We start from the raw sequence: 19,205 nt of genomic DNA on the forward strand, positions 1-19,205 counted from the left end.
TTCATACCCTACAAAAATATCCATCAAAAATGGGGGAAAAATGGGGGGTCCTGGATGCTTCAGACGGTTAAAGCATGCAACTCTTCATTTTAGCTCAGATCATGATTCCATGGTTTGTGGGATTGAGCCCCACATTGGGCTCTGCTGATAGCAAGAAACCTGCTTGGGATTCTCTCTCTTTCTCATTCTGGCCCTTACCCACCTACACATGTGCTTGCTCTCTCTCTCTCTTTCAACTTAAACAATTTTTTTAAAAAATAGGAAAAATAATGATATTTTCCAACCAAAAGAGGCAATTTCTTACTAACAAACCCACACCAAAATAAATACTTTAAAAAGTTGTTCTAATGGGAAGGCAAGTAGAAATAAAAATATGTGTATAAATCTAAATTAAGACTGATTATATAACACTATAACATGTGGAGCTTAGTGCAAATACAAAATTAAAATAATTAACAAAGAAAAGGCAGGGATGGTTAAATAAAAATTAAATATTATAAGGTTTTTACATTTCCTAGGATATGGTAAACATACCAATTTATACACTTTAACAAGATAAGAATATGTATTTTATGCTCTAGAGCTACCACTAAAAAATAGCAAATAACATAATATGCCAGTGAGGAAAATAGGTACAATAGTAAAAACCTACTTGAATATTACAAAAATGATAAAAAAGGAATATAGAATAGGTGCTAACATTGAAAATAAATGATAAAGCACAGGTTTACATTCATGTCTAAGTATTTACATTGAAGGTAAGTAAATTAAATATTTAGATAAAAGAAAAATATTCCCAGACTGAATATTATTGCTTTAAAAAATTAAACTGAATTCTACATTTTTCAAACAGACATATGATAAACAAAAAGATATGGAAAGTTTGAAAATAAAAGTATGAAAATGATATATTACATGTAATTAACTGCTATGGACTAAACCATGTCCCCACAAAATTCAAATATTGAAGCCCAATCTGCAATGTGAATGCATTTAACTAAAGACCTTTTGGAAGATAATTAAGGTGAAATAAGGTCATAGGGTGAGATACTAATCTGACAGTACTTGTGGCCTTATAGGTAGAGGAAAAGAGAGATAGATCTCTGTCTGTATGCATGCATGCACCCAGGCAAGACTACTTGAGGACATAGAGAGAAGGCAGCCAACTGCAACAAAAGGAGAAAGCTCTCACCTGACACCAGCTCTACTGACACCTTGATCATGGACTTCCAGTTTTCAGAACCATGAGCAAGTAAAGTTATACTGTTTAAAGCTACCCAGTCTATGGTATTTTGTTATGCAGACTAAGATACTGATGAAAAGGAGGCTCATGAATTTGTACTATGATCAGACTAATTAGGCTTTAAGACAATAAAAAATTATTATTGCAAATATAGGATAATGTATAATGATAACAGCTTCAATCACCAGGAAGAGGAAATAATTGCTCTGTGGTTATTTTTTGGCAGTGACATCACCTCAAACTATGCAAAACAAAAATCGACAGACCTAAAGGAGAAAGGTACAAATATACAGAGAAGGTACAAATATACAGAGATTTCAGTATATCTGTCCAACTAGCTGACAAAATATGGAGAAAAATTTAAAGATATATATTTGAAAAGCACAATTAATAAAACTGACCAAATTGACATGGAAAAATGAACAATAATAGAACATATTTTTCAAGAAGACAGGAAATGTTTACCAAAATCAGTACTATATTATGCCAAAAAGAAAATTACAAGAAATTTTTAAGAATTTAAGACATACAGGAACACCTGGGTGACTCAGTTGGTTAAGTGTCCAATTCTTGATTTTGGTTCAGGTCATGATCTCACTGTTCATGAGATCAAGCCCCACATTGGGCTTCATGCTCAGCAGCACAGAGTCTGCTTGCAATTCTCTCTCTCCCTCTCTCTCTCTGTCCCTCCCCAATTCATGCTCTCTCTCTAAGTAAAAAAATAAACAAACAAAAAAGAATTTAAGTCATACAGAAAGGTTTCTTAGCCACCATGTAAATGAATAGAAATCAATAATAAAAAGATAACTAGCATATCCCCAATTGTGGAAATTAATCAGTTTTAAATTTATGGTTTACATGAGAAATCATAATGAAAATTACACAATATTTTGAATTGAATGACAAAAACACAACTAACCAGAAATTGTGGGATTCAACTAAAGCCACGGTCCAGACAATATTTATAGCTGTAAATGCACGTATTTAAATAGAAGAAAGACTGAAAATTTGGGAGCTGCCATGCTTATTTCAAGAAGTAATAAAGAAATAGCAAATTAAACCCAAGAAATTATAATGGAGGAAGTATAGATTTAAGGCAAGGAATTAGTGAAATAGAAAATGAACGTACAATAGAAATTATCAATAAAGTAAAAAATTGATTCTTTGAAAAAACTTGTCAAATTTATAAACCATGGGAGGAATAATTATTCATTTAGGATGAGTGTGAACATTTCAATTAAAAGACAAAATCTTAGGGGGCGCCTGGGTGGCTCAGTCGTTGAGCGTCCGACTTCAGCTCAGGTCACGATCTCGCGGTCCGGGAGTTCGAGCCCCGCGTCAGGCTCTGGGCTGATAGCTCGGAGCCTGGAGCCTGCTTCCGATTCTGTGTCTCCCTCTCTCTCTGCCCCTCCCCCGTTCATGCTGTGTCTCTCTCTGTCTCAAAAATAAATAAACATTTAAAAAAAAGACAAAATCTTAGAAAAAATTAAGTTTACTAACATTGACAAAGAAGAAATGGACACTCTTAGTAAAATTATATCTAGCAAAAAACAGTAAATCAGGAAATTAAAAATAACAATAATGTTGTCAGAAAGAAAACTCCAAAGTTCAAATGGCTACTTCACTGGATCAGATACTTTACTGATCTAATTATGGATATCTACCAAAAATCTATAATAAACTTTATGATTAATGAGGAAATATTTGCATCTTCCTTTAAGACTGGAGGGATAAGGGCATCTGATACCATCATGATTAGTTAACATTGTTATTTGAAATACAGTACACAAAGTAAAATAAATAGATTAAAAGTTGGAAAAATAAAATAGTCGTTATTGGAAATACTTTAAATGCTACATCTATAAGTTTGTAGAAAAGTGGCAGCGGCTGGACTTGGAAACTCTCCCATACTCTTCCAAAAAAGACTTTAAAATCAAGTACACAAACCACACATGAGCTTTGCCTTCAATTTTGCTAGAATACAGACGTCTTTATTATAATTATAGTTACCTGTAAGTAGAGAAGAAAAGAAAGCCAACAGAGTTTCTCTTTTCACCTGTTATAGCAAGGTTGTGGAAGTAGAAAGCAATCAGCAGTGGACACTGGGGAGCTTAGACAAAATATAGGTTGAAGGTACTCCTACTGGCCAAATCTGGGATAATCTGAGCATCAAAATAATTAAAAATAGTAATAAATTATAAACCAATGAAAGAATGAGAATCTTTAAGTCCAAATGATGATACCTAGATAAAGACATAAACAAATGAAGGAGAAAGGAGGTTTCTTTCATACTCTGGAATATTGAACACCAATTGGTAAATATGGATAAAATGCTAACAATGAAAAATTATCATTTTGCAGCTTTTATAGAAATGGCTTTATAGGTTCAGGCAAGAAACCCAGGGGAAATTTTTGACAAGGATCAGAATATTTGAACGATCTTAAATTATCTCCCTAAAGAAATCCTAGTAGGTGAAAGGAAAAACAAACAAACGAAAAACAAAAAACAGTAACTGTCCTGTGGAGAAATTGCATTTCTTTTCTGGACAAGATGGTCAAAATTAACATAATCAACAAGAGGCACATGAACACCATGTACCTCAGATGTGATACTGTGAAAAACACACAACTTCTCTTATGTGAACTGCATCTAATCATGAAAAAACACTAGACTACACAAAATGAGATGCACTGTTACAAAAAGTGTGAACTATATACTTAAGAATTGTGAATGTCATAAAAGACAAATGTTATGAAAATATTCCATATGAGAAGAGGCTAGAGAGACAGGGACATCACATGTTTTGCTGATATTAGACTGGATCTTCTGTTGGAGAAAGAAAAATAGGGCTATAAATGGCCTGGTTGGGACAATTCACAAAACTGGAATTGATTGGTAAATTAAAAATATTCTATCAAGGTTACATTAGGTAAAGTTGATTAATTATACTGTTGTAGTTAAGTAAGGTAATAATGCCTACTCATAGGAAATACACGCTGAAGTATTCAGATATAAATCGCCATGATGTATGCTACTTATTCTCAATTTGACCAGACAGAAATGTTATACATGTATATCTAGGGAAGAGAAGTAGAGAAAGTGATCAAGGAAATAAGATGTTAACAAGAGATAAATCTGGATAAATAATATTATGAGTGTTCTTTGCATACTTACTGAAACTTTTCTTCAAGTTTCAAATTATTTCCCACTAAAAAGTTTAAAAATGGTTAAAAAGGTCATTATGTATAGATGATAGGCTTGTGGATCTAGCAAATTTAAATATCTCTACAAATAATAATTTATTAATAATTGAATATATATTTATTAGGATGCCTGGGTGGCTCAGATGGTTTAGTATTTAACTCAATTTCAGCTCAGTTCATGATCTCATGGTCATGAGTTAGACCCCTCCATTAGGCTCTCCCCTGACAGTGTGGAGCCTGCTTGGGATTCTCTCTCTCTCCCTCTCTCTCTCTCTCCCTCTCTCTCTCTCTCTCTCTCTTTGCCCCTCCTTTTCTCTCTCTCTCTCGATTAATAAATTAACATTTAAAATAATAATTGAATATATACTTATTTATATTCAAATAAATACAGTCAGATATACCCATAGGCACAGAAAAATAATGTTGAATGAAACATATATCAAGTATATTTAAGTGTATTTCTATATACCAGTGACAAATATATAGAAAAAAACTTGTAATGGCACCAAAGAAGGCTTCTTCATCAAATAATTAAGAATAAGTCTAGGAAAAACATTACAGTGTCAACATAGAACATGACTACAAATTGAACTAGAACAAAAATATAAACATTATTAAAAGAATTAAGGGTCCAAATAAGTGAAAGGATATGCCATACTATGTTCCCTAATTGATACATTCTATACTACTTTTACACCCACCAGAATGGCTAAAAATACAATAAATAGCCAATGCCAAATACTAGCAAGGATAAGGAGCAACTGAAACTCTCACATATTGTTGTGTGCAATATAAATTTGTACAATCACTTTGGAAAACCATTTTGCAATATTTACTAAAGCTGAACACAGGCATACTCTGTGATATTCCTTAGCATATACACAAAAGAAATGCGTATGTAAGCTTTCCCAAAACCATGAATATTCATAGCAGTACTATTTGTAATAATCAAAGAGTTGAAACAACCCATCAACAGAATAAATAATTTTGATACATTCATAAAATGGTAAACTATATATCAATAAAATGAAGTGCTCTACATGCAATGGGAATTAATCTCACCCACATTACAGTGAGTGAAAGAATCCATGCACAGCAAAGTACATAATGTATGCTTTACATTTATAAAAAGTTGAAACCAGTTCATGGCATTAGAAATCAGGATAGCAGTTATCTGTATGGGTGCAGATGTTAATGAAAAGGAGATGTATGTAGAAGAATATCTGGACTGCTGGTAATGTTCTACTTTCTAATCAGGATATACATCATATGAATATGCTTCCTGTATTATAATTCTCTAGTCTCTACTCATGAATTCTGAACATTTCTATGTATAGGAACACACACACGCACACACACACACACACACACACATATACAAAAACTTCTGTGTTGCCCACCAAATAATCTAATATGACTGTTACAGTTAGCTTAAACCAAGTTTAAGTTAATACTTAAACCAAGTATTAACAAGTGATTCCACAAATCTCAGTTGGCTTACAACAACCAACTTTTCTTTCTCGTTCATTAATATGTTGGTTGTGGATTGCCTTCTGATAGGATGCATGTATAGAAGAGTGACATCAGGACCATAGAATAGCTTTTAATTTTCCTCTCAGATGTGGCATATCTCACTTCTTTCTCACATTCCACTGGCCAAAACAATTCATGCGGAGAAGCACCAATAAAATGGGGCACCCACAGAGAAGGACACACAAAGCAATGGCTCATAACAGAGACCTCCATTATCTTGCCATGATTACATCAACGGCTGTATCTTTGTGCCTACCACTTTAAACTCCAGTCACAATGAATTATTTTTGTCTGTACTCATTCTGCTATCTCTGAGTTCAAGCCTTTACTGATCTAATCTCCCTGTCTTAGAACACCCTTCAATGCCACACTTTTTTACTGGTTAATCAGGGTGTTTTAAGACTTAGTTCAGATAATTTAATGAATGAAATTCAAATTATTTAAAACCTTGTGTGCCATGGACAGAGATACATAATCATGAATATACCTATAAGTGAGAGATAAACCTAACTTTGTGTGTGCGTATGTGAATGACATTTCTGGGTTTCTCCTTCTCCATGAAACTTCTTTGACCACTTATAGATAACGTAAGTACCCCTACTCTGGATATTTACTGTGCATATCTCTATCACTGCACATACCTTACTTAATGTTCTATTATTTTTAATTATAAGTTTGTTATACTGACTAGACTACAGGCCACTTGAACATAAGGACAGTATTTTATTATACACTGTTTTTCTAGTACATTGTAGGTGCTCAATAATTATGGAATGAGTTAGAGCCTATTTCAATTTATAATTGATCTTGAGCAAAGTATGTTATATATGGAAAGCAAAGGTGACTTTTATAACCCCAATGCTATCATCTACGATTTTTACTATATTAATTTCTCACTTTCCTAAAATGCCATTCATTCAGGCTATTTTCGGTTAGGTAATGGGTCTAGCAAGCATACCAATCTGTGAACAGCATAGAATTTCACTATGCATAAATTAATAGAATGCACAGTCTTGAAACAAAGGAGGTAGTTGCTCAGCAAATGGGGTATTAAAATGGAGAAAAAAAATGGAGAGATGCCTGGGCTATTAGCACCTCCTCTATATAGCTGCTAAGAAAAATCACTCCAATGGGAATAGTTACAACAGATAACATAGTAAGTGTGGATATAATAAGCCCCTGAGTATTAAATGGATGATAAATGACCAATATAAATATTTATCTCAACTCTCCTTTGAGAGTTAGTGAATCATTTATGTTTTCCAATATATCTTCCTAGTTTTGCCCCTTAAGATGACAGAAAAATGATCTTTGGAAAAATACCACTGCACACATCTTGATGAAGGCACTAAAATTCGTTTATCACAGCCACCCTAATTATACTGTAGGAATTTTTAAAATAGTTCTGAGAAAAACTAATGTATGGCAATATGTCTTGGGCTGTCCGTGCTGACCCTGCCCTGGAAGTCTCGTGGTACTCACTTCTGAGAAGAGGATACGCTTCTGCCTTGTCTCAACTACCTAAAGAAATGACTGTGCCTCTTGTTACTTCATCCTATTGACTTTCTCCTGTAACACTTCATTAATGCAGTGTTCCTGTATACTTGGTTAGGCATTTAAAAATAAGCATATTTACTGCATTAAGACTTTTATATTCTTATCAACTTGGTTTTTCTCAACTAATATCCTTGAGGTCAGAGGATGCCTCAAACGATCAATAACAATGTCAAAACCAGTATTGAGCTAATATCTAGTGCTTTCTATGTGCAACATACTGTGCTAAGTGCTTTAAACACACAGAGCCTCATTTAAAGCTTACAGTCATTCTATAAGGTTGGGGCCCTTATAGACTCCCTTGGCAGATGAGGAAGCTGGTTTGGCTATGTTAAGCCATAAACCTAAAGTCATTTAGCTAGCAAACAAGTGTTCAAGGCTTAGATTTTGGTTTTGAAATCAGAGTTTGTCTTCTTATCTGTAACACAATAATACCTTTTGATCTTTTGATATTTTTAAAATGTTTATTTATTTATTTTTAAGAGAGAGAGTAGAGAGTGAGCAGTGGAGGGGCAGACAGGGAGACAAATCTCAAGCAGGCTGTGTGCTGTCAACACAAAGCCTGATGCGGGGTTCAACTCATGAACCCTGAGATCATGACTTGAGCCAAAAACAAGAGTTAGACACTCAACTGACCAAGCCACTTAGGTGTCCCTCTATCTTTTGATATTTTTAAGTGTGTCCCTAAGTTAAAGTCTTTAGGGATTTGCTCCAATTAAGAACACCTGTGTCTAACTGTACCATAGCGTATCAATTTGCACAACAGAACAATCTAGTGTCTGTAGATGAACTTGGTCATTATTGCAGGATTATTTACCTACCATTTATCTAAGTCCTTCATGAATGACATTTTTTTGTCTTTCTCCCCCCATCTTATACACTCTGTGGAGTCTAGAAAGAATATTTGCAGATTAGAGATTGTGTCTGTTAAAGATATTTTTTCCTGTCCTTTACAACCCTTTCCAGCCAAGTTTTGGACTTCTACTAGTAAGCCTGATTTTTACCTTTGAGTGTTCTATAAGCTTTGGTCCTATCTCCAGTCAGCTTTGATGACTAAAGAAGCCTATGATTTGTACTCATATCAAACCTACTCCATTTGTGTATCTTTCAAACCAGCAAGTGATTTTTCATATGAAGATGGTCCTAGCAAATCCTTGGCAAAAAACAGTTTACTTGACAAGATTAACCACAAAAATTATTTCCACTATTATTTTTAAAGTATATATTTTGAGAAGCAGCAAAGGAAGCTAGAGCCCAGTGCTTTTAAATGCACAAATTTTAAATAAAGAGAGCAGGAATCAATAACTACCTTGGCTATGCTAACTACACACCAGATACTTCCTAAAGATCTTTCCATGTATCATTATTATTTTTTATTTGATTTTTAAAAATCATTCCTGAGTTTTTAAAAATTCAAGGTTTCAGTATTATTCTAAGTTTCACCTTCTTGTATGTACCCCACTGTTTTACAATGTTTTAGCTATGTGAGAACATTTTAGATTCTGACATTTTTGTACTTCTGAGCATTAGGTCAAAATTGGTATAATTCTACCCCTCCCCCCTCTCTCATGTGTGTTTGTTCATGTGCACACACACATAATTTTTTTGCCTAACAAAGCCTTATTTGTTTTTGAAACAAAGATAAATAGCATTTTACTCTTATCATTGACACACTAAGTATATTCTTGCCTTAGATGCTGCTTTTATACAAAGTCCAGCATAACTTGGAATGTAAAGGAAAAGAAAGGTAGGAGAAGAGTTTTTGAAGTTTTAAATGCATTCAATGTAAGATTCACAGGGACTTCACAGGGGACACATTCTTCAGAACATCCTAACAGTTGAGAAATGTTTTCACATTCTGTTTTAAGCACATAAGCTGTTTCTGGTTTCCTTTCGGGGTCATTATGACTGATAGTAAAAAGAATAGCAGTGTCAAAAAAATCTATCTGTCCATTTCAAACTCATATTCTAACTCAGGATATATTGGTCTGCATGGAATTGGAATATCGGTGCTGTCAAATATATGTCATTCAGCTAACCTTAAAGAAAACTGTTACTTTCTGAAAGAGAGATTCTTACTCCTCAATTCATAGTTAGCTTATGAAGGATATATGAAATATAGAATTCTGTGTAAAAGATTGTGCAGATGTGTTTTGGGGGGAAGACAGTATCCATGATTTTTATCTTATTCTCCAAGAGGTTGATGACACAAAAGAGATTATAAACTACTATTCTTTTGTGTACTGCAAAATGGTTACCACCATGACATTAGCTAACAGCTGCACCATGTCACACAATTACCATTTCTTTTTTTGTGGTGAGAAAATCAAAGATCTACTCAGTAATTTCCAAGTATATAATATGATATTATTAGCTATAATTATTATGCTCTATATCAGATATCCAGAACTTATTCATCTTACAACTGTAACTTCGTACTCTTGGACTAACATCTCCCTTTTCTCCCAACCCTCAACCCCACAGTAACCACCACTCTATTCTGTATAAAACACTAACCTTTTTTTTAAAGTTGGACATTAGAATTCTCACAATACTTCTATCAATTAATTTTTCTTCTACTTCCTACAATACATATGCATAGGCTGAGAAAAGACCTGTGCCCATTTATTCCTAGAATTTAGTTGATGTACTAAGTTATTGGAAAATTGTGGATAACCAATACATAGTCATTTGCACTATCTTCAAACAGAAAAGGGAGCATGCTGTGTAACAGAAAAGTTATTAAGGGGCATAGAGAAATATCTATCCTGAGCACCTACTCCATGCAGTGCTGGTCTTAGGCACACTAACAGCTGTCACCTAATAATAGTCTTAAAATAACCCTGTAGGACAGGCTGCATTCCCATTTCACAAATAAGTAATCTGAGACTGAAAAGGTGAAACTCTTTCCCTAAGTCATGCAGCTAGTTGAGTTTTCAAAATTAGATTCTACATACAGTTTGCTTTTGAGTAAATGGAAATATTTGGTGCATTCAAGTGGTATTTGGACCACTTTTAAGGGAGACATAGGGATGGGAACATAGACTGCCATTCAAGAGCAATCATTTTTGCTGATTCACAGGACCATTAATCTGTAAGTATCAATTTGAAGAACAAAAGGAAGGGCCTTTATCTCAATCACCTCTCAAAGGGTAAGCAGAGATGAAAATTTGAAAGAAAAAAAATGTAAAATATTTATATCATTTAAAATTACACAGGCAGCCACTAGAATATCTGCAAATAGTACTAATAAAGAAAGATTAATGACTAAATCAGAAAGAAGGAAGAAGTGGAGATAATACAAAATGAGCTGAAACCTCATCGAGTCAATGAAGACACAAAGCAGAGAAAACCAAATTTAAACTAACTAAAGAAAATTGATAAGTAAAAGAAGATTATATATTAGGAACCACCTAAGTGGTATTATTAGGGATGCAGCAGGAATTCTAACAAACAATTCGTATGAGCAATTCTATGACACTTAATTTGAAAACAGACTAAATAGACATATTTCAAGAAAAATCTAATTTAACAAAAGTGAATCGGGAAGGTTAAAAGATGACCTCAACATTCCTCTGTAACAAAAATTGGACAAGTATTTAAACATTCTCACTGAAAGAAAACAAATAGGTACAGGTACATTCATAGACAAGTTTTAATGAAAGTCTGGACTGATAATTCCAAGATATATATGCTTTTTCAGAGAATAAAATGAGAGAACACTGTCAATTATTTTTGTTAGTATGTTTTTTAAGAAACCAATTTTGAGATATACTTGACATGTGAAATTATATACATATATAATGTATATAACTTTATGAGTTTTGAGATAAATACACACATATGAAACTATCACCATAATCTATACCATGAAGATGTCCATTACCACCAAAAGTTTCCTCTTGCCCCCCTCCTCCTCCTCCTCCTCCTTATTATTATTGTTTTTGTTTCTGTTTTGTAATAACACTTAACATAAGGTCTACTATCTTAGCAAATGTTTAAGTATATAATGTTAACTATAGGCCCTATGCTATACAGTAGACAGTACATACGTAGAGTAAGTGAATTTCTATGACTTATTCATATTGTAAATCTGTAACTCTGTACCATTAACTAATATCTCACCATTTCTCATTCTCCTAGCCCCTGCCAAACACCATTCTACTCTCTGCTTCAATGAGTTTGACAATTTTAGATTCCTCACATAAGTGGTGTTATGTAATATTTTCCTGCTGTGTCTCACTTATTTCACTTCGCATAATGCCCTCCACATTCTTCCATGTTATTTAAAACATGAGAATTTGTTATTTTTTAGGGCTTAATAATATTACATTGTATGTATGTAACTCTTACATACATTTTCTTTATCCATTCAAACATTGGTGGACATTTACATTAGTTCCATATCTGTGATAGTGAGAACAATGTTGCAATAAAAATGTGAGTGCAGATATCTCTTTAAAATATTCATTTCAGTTCCTTTGGATATCTATACAGAAGTGAGACTATTGGGTTATGTAGTCATTCTCTTCTTGATTAAAAAAATTTTTTGGGGGGGCGCCTGGGTGGCGCGGTCGGTTAAGCGTCCGACTTCAGCCAGGTCACGATCTCGCGGTCCGTGAGTTCGAGCCCCGCGTCAGGCTCTGGGCTGATGGCTCAGAGCCTGGAGCCTGTTTCTGATTCTGTGTCTCCCTCTCTCTCTGCCCCTTCCCCGTTCATGCTCTGTCTCTCTCTGTCCCAAAAATAAATAAATGTTGAAAAAAAAATTAAAAAAAAATTTTTTTAATGTTTTTATTTGTTTTTGAGACAGAGAGAGACAGAGAGTGAGCAGAGGAGGGGCAGAGAGAGAGGGAGACAGAGAATCTGAAGCAGGTCCCAGGCTCTGAGCTGTCAGCACAGACTGTGAGATCATGACCTGAGCTGAAGTCAGAAACTTAACAGACTGAGCCACCCAGGTGCCCCTCTTCTTGACTTTTTAGGAACCTTTGTAAGGTTTTCCATAGTGCCTGGATGAATTTGCATTTTTATGAATAATGTACAATGTTTTCTTTTTCTGATATCTTAGCTAACACTTGTTAAACTTTTTTTTGGTAATAATCATCCTAACAAGTATGAGATGATATCTCATTGTGAATTTGAGTTGCAATCAGTAATAAAAGAGGAGACATGGGCTGCCTGGGTGGCTCAGTTGGTCAAGCGTCCAACTTTGGATCAGGTCATAATTTCATGGTTCATGTGTTCAAGCCCCACTTTGGGCTCTGTGCTGACAGTGTGAGGCCTGCTTGGGATTTTCCCTTTCCCTCTTTCTCTCTGCCCCTCCCTCACTTGCATTCTCTCTCTCTTTCTCAAAAATAAAATAAACATTTAAAAAAAAAGAAGAGGAGACATTATAACTGATACCATGGAAATAAAAAACACAAGGTCATAAGGGGCTATTTGAGTTATTATACAACAATAAATTGAATAAGCTAGAGGAAACTAGCTTCTAGTTTCTGTTTATCCCAGAAACATACAACCAAGACTGACTCAAGAACAAATAGAAAGCCTGAGAATACCAATACCAAACAAGGATATTAGATTGCTAATAAAAAAAGTTCCCAACAAAGAACACCAAGGATCAGAAAGCTTTGCAGGTGAGTCCCACAAAATATTTATTTATTTATTTATTTATTCATCATTCATTCATTCATTCATTCATTTATTTTAAGTGAGAGAGAAAGCAGGGGAGGGGTAGAAAGAGAGGGATAGAGAGAATACCAAGCAGGCTCCATGCTGTTAGCACAGAACCTAGAATAGGGCTCAATTTCGTAAACCATGAGATCATGATCTGAGCCAAAATCAAGAGCCAGACACTTAACTAACTGAGCCACGCTGGAGTCCAATATTAATTCTTTAAATGCTTGGTAGAGAGGATGTACTGATAGTGCAGAGCCTGCTTGGGATTCTCTTTCTCACTCTCTCTCTGCCTCTTCCCCCCTCAAAAAAAAATAATATTAATGTCTATTAAAGTTTTTTGCAAATAAAATAAGAGGTCAACATCACCCTCATACCAAAGTCAGATAAAGACATCATAAGAGGGGCGCCTGGGTGGCGCAGTCGGTTAAGCGTCCGACTTCAGCCAGGTCACGATCTCGCGGTCCGTGAGTTCGAGCCCCGCGTCAGGCTCTGGGCTGATTGCTCAGAGCCTGGAGCCTGTTTCCGATTCTGTGTCTCCCTCTCTCTCTGCCCCTCCCCAATTCATGCTCTGTCTCTCTCTGTCCCAAAAATAAATAAAAACGTTGAAAAAAAAAAAAAAGACATCATAAGAAAAGAAAAACCATAGGTCTGTTATATATCCCTGATGAACATGGATGCAAAAACTCTCAATAAAATTTTAGCAAACTGAATTCAACAGCATATTAATAACATTATACAGCATGACCAAGTATAATCTTGATAAAACCAGTCCTGAATAAGAAGAGGAAGGAAGATGGGGTGCCTGGGTGCCTCAGTCAGTGAAGTGTCTGACTCCTGGTTTCAGCTTAGGTCATGATCTGTAGGTACCTGGGTTTATTCCTGCATTGGGTTCTGCACTGACAGCATGGAGCCTGCTTGGGATTCTCTCTTTCCCTCTCTCTCTGCCCCTCCCCTTCTCATGCTTTCTCTCTCTCTTTCTCTCTGAAAATAAATAAATACAAATTTAAAACATAAAAATAAATAAATCTTTTAAAAAATAAGAGGAAGGAAGATTATAAGCTAATATCATTCATGAACATATTACAAATATATTTTTAATTGGAAAATTTTAAGTAAACAGTGCCTATATAAAGATGACAGAGTAAAACCAAGTGGGACTTATCAAAAGAATCCAGAGGATGAGATAAAATTGTGAAGCACATGGAGACCCTGAACTTGTCTCATCCCTGAAATGCAGCTAGATCAGCATGAAACCATTTTGAACAACTAGGAAATTGATCTGAGGACTAATGGAATAATCTGCATAATTTGAGCCACAGAACTTGGCAGGTATGTGGTGCAGAGAGGTGAACTGGGGGAGAGAAAAACTGCGGATGGTAGGGAGTCATAGTCATGGAGAGAGGACAGAGAGAGAGAGAGAAAGGGGGAGAGTATAGTACATTGGTTTCATTCAAGGAAAGCACTTCCCCCAAAAGTACCTGGAGAGAAAGAGAGAGAAAGAGTGAAAACATTTACAGGGGACTTAACAAGAAATCTGTTCCCCACAGTCATTGACAGGGAGATAGGAGAAGGTTTCAATATCACCAGGTTTCTATGAAAAGTGGAGTGCAGAGTCCAAAGTTTCAGAGCTCAGTGCCTGGTGGTGGTCCAGTGAAGAAATGGGGCAAATACCCAGAAGCAGGCAGTGTGGTCTAAGGGGTCCATGTGCCACACAGGGAGAAGCGGTTCCCCCTCATTCAATATGGGCCAAACAGCCTCCTCACAGGCAAAGGTCTTAGTGGGCCCTGGAGAGCAGCCATATTTGCTGGTATTGGGACAAAGAAACCAGAGTGTGGCAAAACATGGCACTAGCTGTGTGTTGTGATTTGCCATAATCTCTGAATAGCTGCCACTGTGTGATCACTGAACATTTTCTGGGGCAAGCTGGCACCTGGCCATTACTCAGCAAGACACTCTCCCAGAGAGCTGGCATAGGTCCAAGCTGTGGGGGTCTCTGAAATATGGGGTTTTGAAATACAACCCCATCTGAGATAAAACTCTGGAGGTAGGTGCCACCTGGCAGGCAGACAGCGTGCACACAGACAGGCAGAAGCAGGGAATGGACAGAGGCCTGCGACAAAGGAGGGGTGCTTAATTGCTGGTTGGTGAGACAGCAAACTTCCTGCTCTAGAGACTAGAGAGTTGGGTAAAGCCATTTCCACCTCTCACTGAATACGCATGTGCACATGCACACTGATCCACCCCAGTAAGCTAAGCAGCACCACTTAGTGTAAAACAGACTGTTACACCAAACCCCACCCAGTTGCATCCTCCAAGCACATCCTCTAGAAGACCAGCACAAGACACTCCACCTGCTTGTTTATAGATTATAGAGTGCTTCATAGTTTGAGTTCTAGGGGAAACTGGATGTAGCTTCACTAGGGTTTCATTCTGTTTGCTGGTTCATTTATTTTTTTCATTTTCTTTGCTTCTGATTTTGCTAAAATTGTTTTTTTTTTATTTTTTTAAACTTTTATTTATTTTTGAGACAGAGAGAGACAGAGCATGAACAGGGGAGGGTCAGAGAGAGGGAGACAGAGAATCTGAAACAGGCTCCAGGCTCCGAGCTGTCAGCACAGAGCCTGATGCAGGGCTTGAACTCACGGACCACGAGATCATGACCTGAGCCAAAGTTGGCCGCTTAACCGACTGAGCCACCCAGGTGCCCCTAAAATTGTTTTCTTTTTTCTTTCTTGGATACAGAGAGAGAAAATTTTATTTTTATTTTGTTTACTTTATTTTTTATTTTCAAAATTTTTCATTCTATTTCATTTTATTCTGTTCTATTATGTACTTATTTTAATTTTTCAGTTTTTTCTTACATTGTTTTCTTTACTTTCCCCTTTTTCTCTATTCTATCAAGCTTCTTTCTTTCTTTTTTTTTTTTATGAAGTTTATTGACAAATTGGTTTCCATACAACACCCAGTGCTCATCCCAAAAGGTGCCCTCCTCAATACCCATCACCCACCCGCCCCTCCCTCCCACCCCCCATCAACCCTCAGTTTGTTCTCAGTTTTTAACAGTCTCTTATGCTTTGGCTCTCTCCCACTCTAACGTCCTTTTTTTTTTTTTTTTTTTTTCCTTCCCCTCCCCCATGGGTTCCTGTTAAGTTTCTCAGGATCCACATAAGAGTGAAACCATATGGTATCTGTCTTTCTCTGTATGGCTTATTTCACTTAGCATCACACTCTCCAGTTCCATCCACGTTGCTACAAAAGGCCATATTTCATTTTTTCTCATTGCCACGTAGTATTCCATTGTGTATATAAACCACAATTTCTTTATCCATTCATCAGTTGATGGACATTTAGGCACTTTCCATAATTTGGCTATTGTTGAGAGTGCTGCTATGAACATTGGGGTACAAGTGCCCCTATGCATCAGTACTCCTGTATCCCTTGGGTAGATTCCTAGCAGTGCTATTGCTGGGTCATAGGGTAGGTCTATTTTTAATTTTCTGAGGAACCTCCACACTGCTTTCCAGAGCGGCTGCACCAATTTGCATTCCCACCAACAGTGCAAGAGGGTTCCCGTTTCTCCACATCCTCTCCAGCATCTATAGTCTCCTGATTTGTTCATTTTGGCCACTCTGACTGGCGTGAGGTGATACCTGAGTGTGGTTTTGATTTGTATTTCCCTGATAAGGAGCGACGCTGAACATCTTTTCATGTGCCTGTTGGCCATCTGGATGTCTTCTTTAGAGAAGTGTCTATTCATGTTTTCTGCCCATTTCTTCACTGGGTTATTTGTTTTTCGGGTGTGGAGTTTGGTGAGCTCTTTATAGATTTTAGATACTAGCCCTTTGTCCGATATGTCATTTGCAAATATCTTTTCCCATTCCGTTGGTTGCCTTTTAGTTTTGTTGGTTGTTTCCTTGGCTGTGCAGAAGCTTTTTATCTTCATAAGGTCCCAGTAATTCACTTTTGCTTTTAATTCCCTTGCCTTTGGGGATGTGTCGAGTAAGAGATTGCTACGGCTGAGGTCAGAGAGGTCTTTTCCTGCTTTCTCCTCTAAGGTTCTGATGGTTTCCTGTCTCACATTTAGGTCCTTTATCCATTTTGAGTTTATTTTTGTAAATGGTGTGAGAAAGTGGTCTAGTTTCAACCTTCTGCATGTTGCTGTCCAGTTCTCCCAGCACCATTTGTTAAAGAGGCTGTCTTTTTTCCATTGGATGTTCTTTCCTGCTTTGTCAAAGATGAGTTGGCCATATGTTTGTGGGTCTAGTTCTGGGGTTTCTATTCTATTCCATTGGTCTGTGTGTCTGTTTTTGTGCCAATACCATGCTGTCTTGATGATGACAGCTTTGTAGTAGAGGCTGAAGTCTGGGATTGTGATGCCTCCTGCTTTGGTCTTCTTCTTCAAAATTCCTTTGGCTATTCGGGGCCTTTTGTGGTTCCATATGAATTTTAGGATTGCTTGTTCTAGTTTCGAGAAGAATGCTGGTGCAATTTTGATTGGGATTGCATTGAATGTGTAGATAGCTTTGGGTAGTATTGACATTTTGACAATATTTATTTTTCCAATCCATGAGCAGGGAATGTCTTTCCATTTCTTTAAATCTTCTTCAATTACCTTCATAAGCTTTCTATAGTTTTCAGCATACAGATCCTTTACATCTTTGGTTAGATTTATTCCTAGGTATTTTATGCTTCTTGGTGCAATTGTGAATGGGATCAGTTTCTTTATTTGTCTTTCTGTTGCTTCATTGTTAGTGTATAAGAATGCAACTGATTTCTGTACATTGATTTTGTATCCTGCAACTTTGCTGAATTCATGTATCAGTTCTAGCAGACTTTTGGTGGAGTCTATCGGATTTTCCATGTATAATATCATGTCATCTGCAAAAAGCGAAAGCTTGACTTCATCTTTGCCAATTTTGATGCCTTTGATTTCCTTTTGTTGTCTGATTGCTGATGCTAGCACTTCCAGCACTATGTTAAACAACAACGGTGAGAGTGGGCATCCCTGTCGTGTTCCTGATCTCAGGGAAAAAGCTCTCAGTTTTTCCCCGTTGAGGATGATGTTAGCTGTGGGCTTTTCATAAATGGCTTTTATGATCTTTAAGTATGTTCCTTCTATCCCGACTTTCTCAAGGGTTTTTATTAAGAAAGGGTGCTGGATTTTGTCAAATGCCTTTTCTGCATCGATTGACAGGATCATATGGTTCTTCTTTTTTTTTTTGTTAATGTGATGTATCACGTTGATTGATTTGCGAATGTTGAACCAGCCCTGCATCCCAGGAATGAATCCCACTTGATCATGGTGAATAATTCTTTTTATATGCTGTTGAATTCGATTTGCTAGTATCTTATTGAGAATTTTGGCATCCATATTCATCAGGGATATTGGCCTGTAGTTCTCTTTTTTTACTGGGTCTCTGTCTGGTTTAGGAATCAAAGTCATACTGGCTTCATAGAATGAGTCTGGAAGTTTTCCTTCCCTTTCTATTTCTTGGAATAGCTTGAGAAGGATAGGTATTATCTCTGCTTTAAACGTCTGGTAGAACTCCCCTGGGAAGCCATCTGGTCCTGGACTCTTATTTGTTGGGAGATTTTTGATAACCGATTCAATTTCTTCGCTGGTTATGGGTCTGTTCAAGCTTTCTATTTCCTCCTGATTGAGTTTTGGAAGAGTGTGGGTGTTCAGGAATTTGTCCATTTCTTCCAGGTTGTCCAATTTGTTGGCATATAATTTTTCATAGTATTCCCTGATAATTGTTTGTATCTCTGAGGGATTGGTTGTAATAATTCCATTTTCATTCATGATTTTATCTATTTGGGTCATCTCCCTTTTCTTTTTGAGAAGCCTGGCTAGAGGTTTGTCAATTTTGTTTATTTTTTCAAAAAACCAACTCTTGGTTTCGTTGATCTGCTCTACAGTTTTTTTAGATTCTATATTGTTTATTTCTGCTCTGATCTTTATTATTTCTCTTCTTCTGCTGGGTTTAGGCTGCCT

This window comes from Lynx rufus, unplaced genomic scaffold (assembly GCF_022079265.1).
Source record: "Lynx rufus isolate CCGP_SWC_20201006 ecotype Redwood Valley unplaced genomic scaffold, mLynRuf1.p SCAF_4, whole genome shotgun sequence".
Taxonomy (NCBI): domain Eukaryota; kingdom Metazoa; phylum Chordata; class Mammalia; order Carnivora; family Felidae; genus Lynx; species Lynx rufus.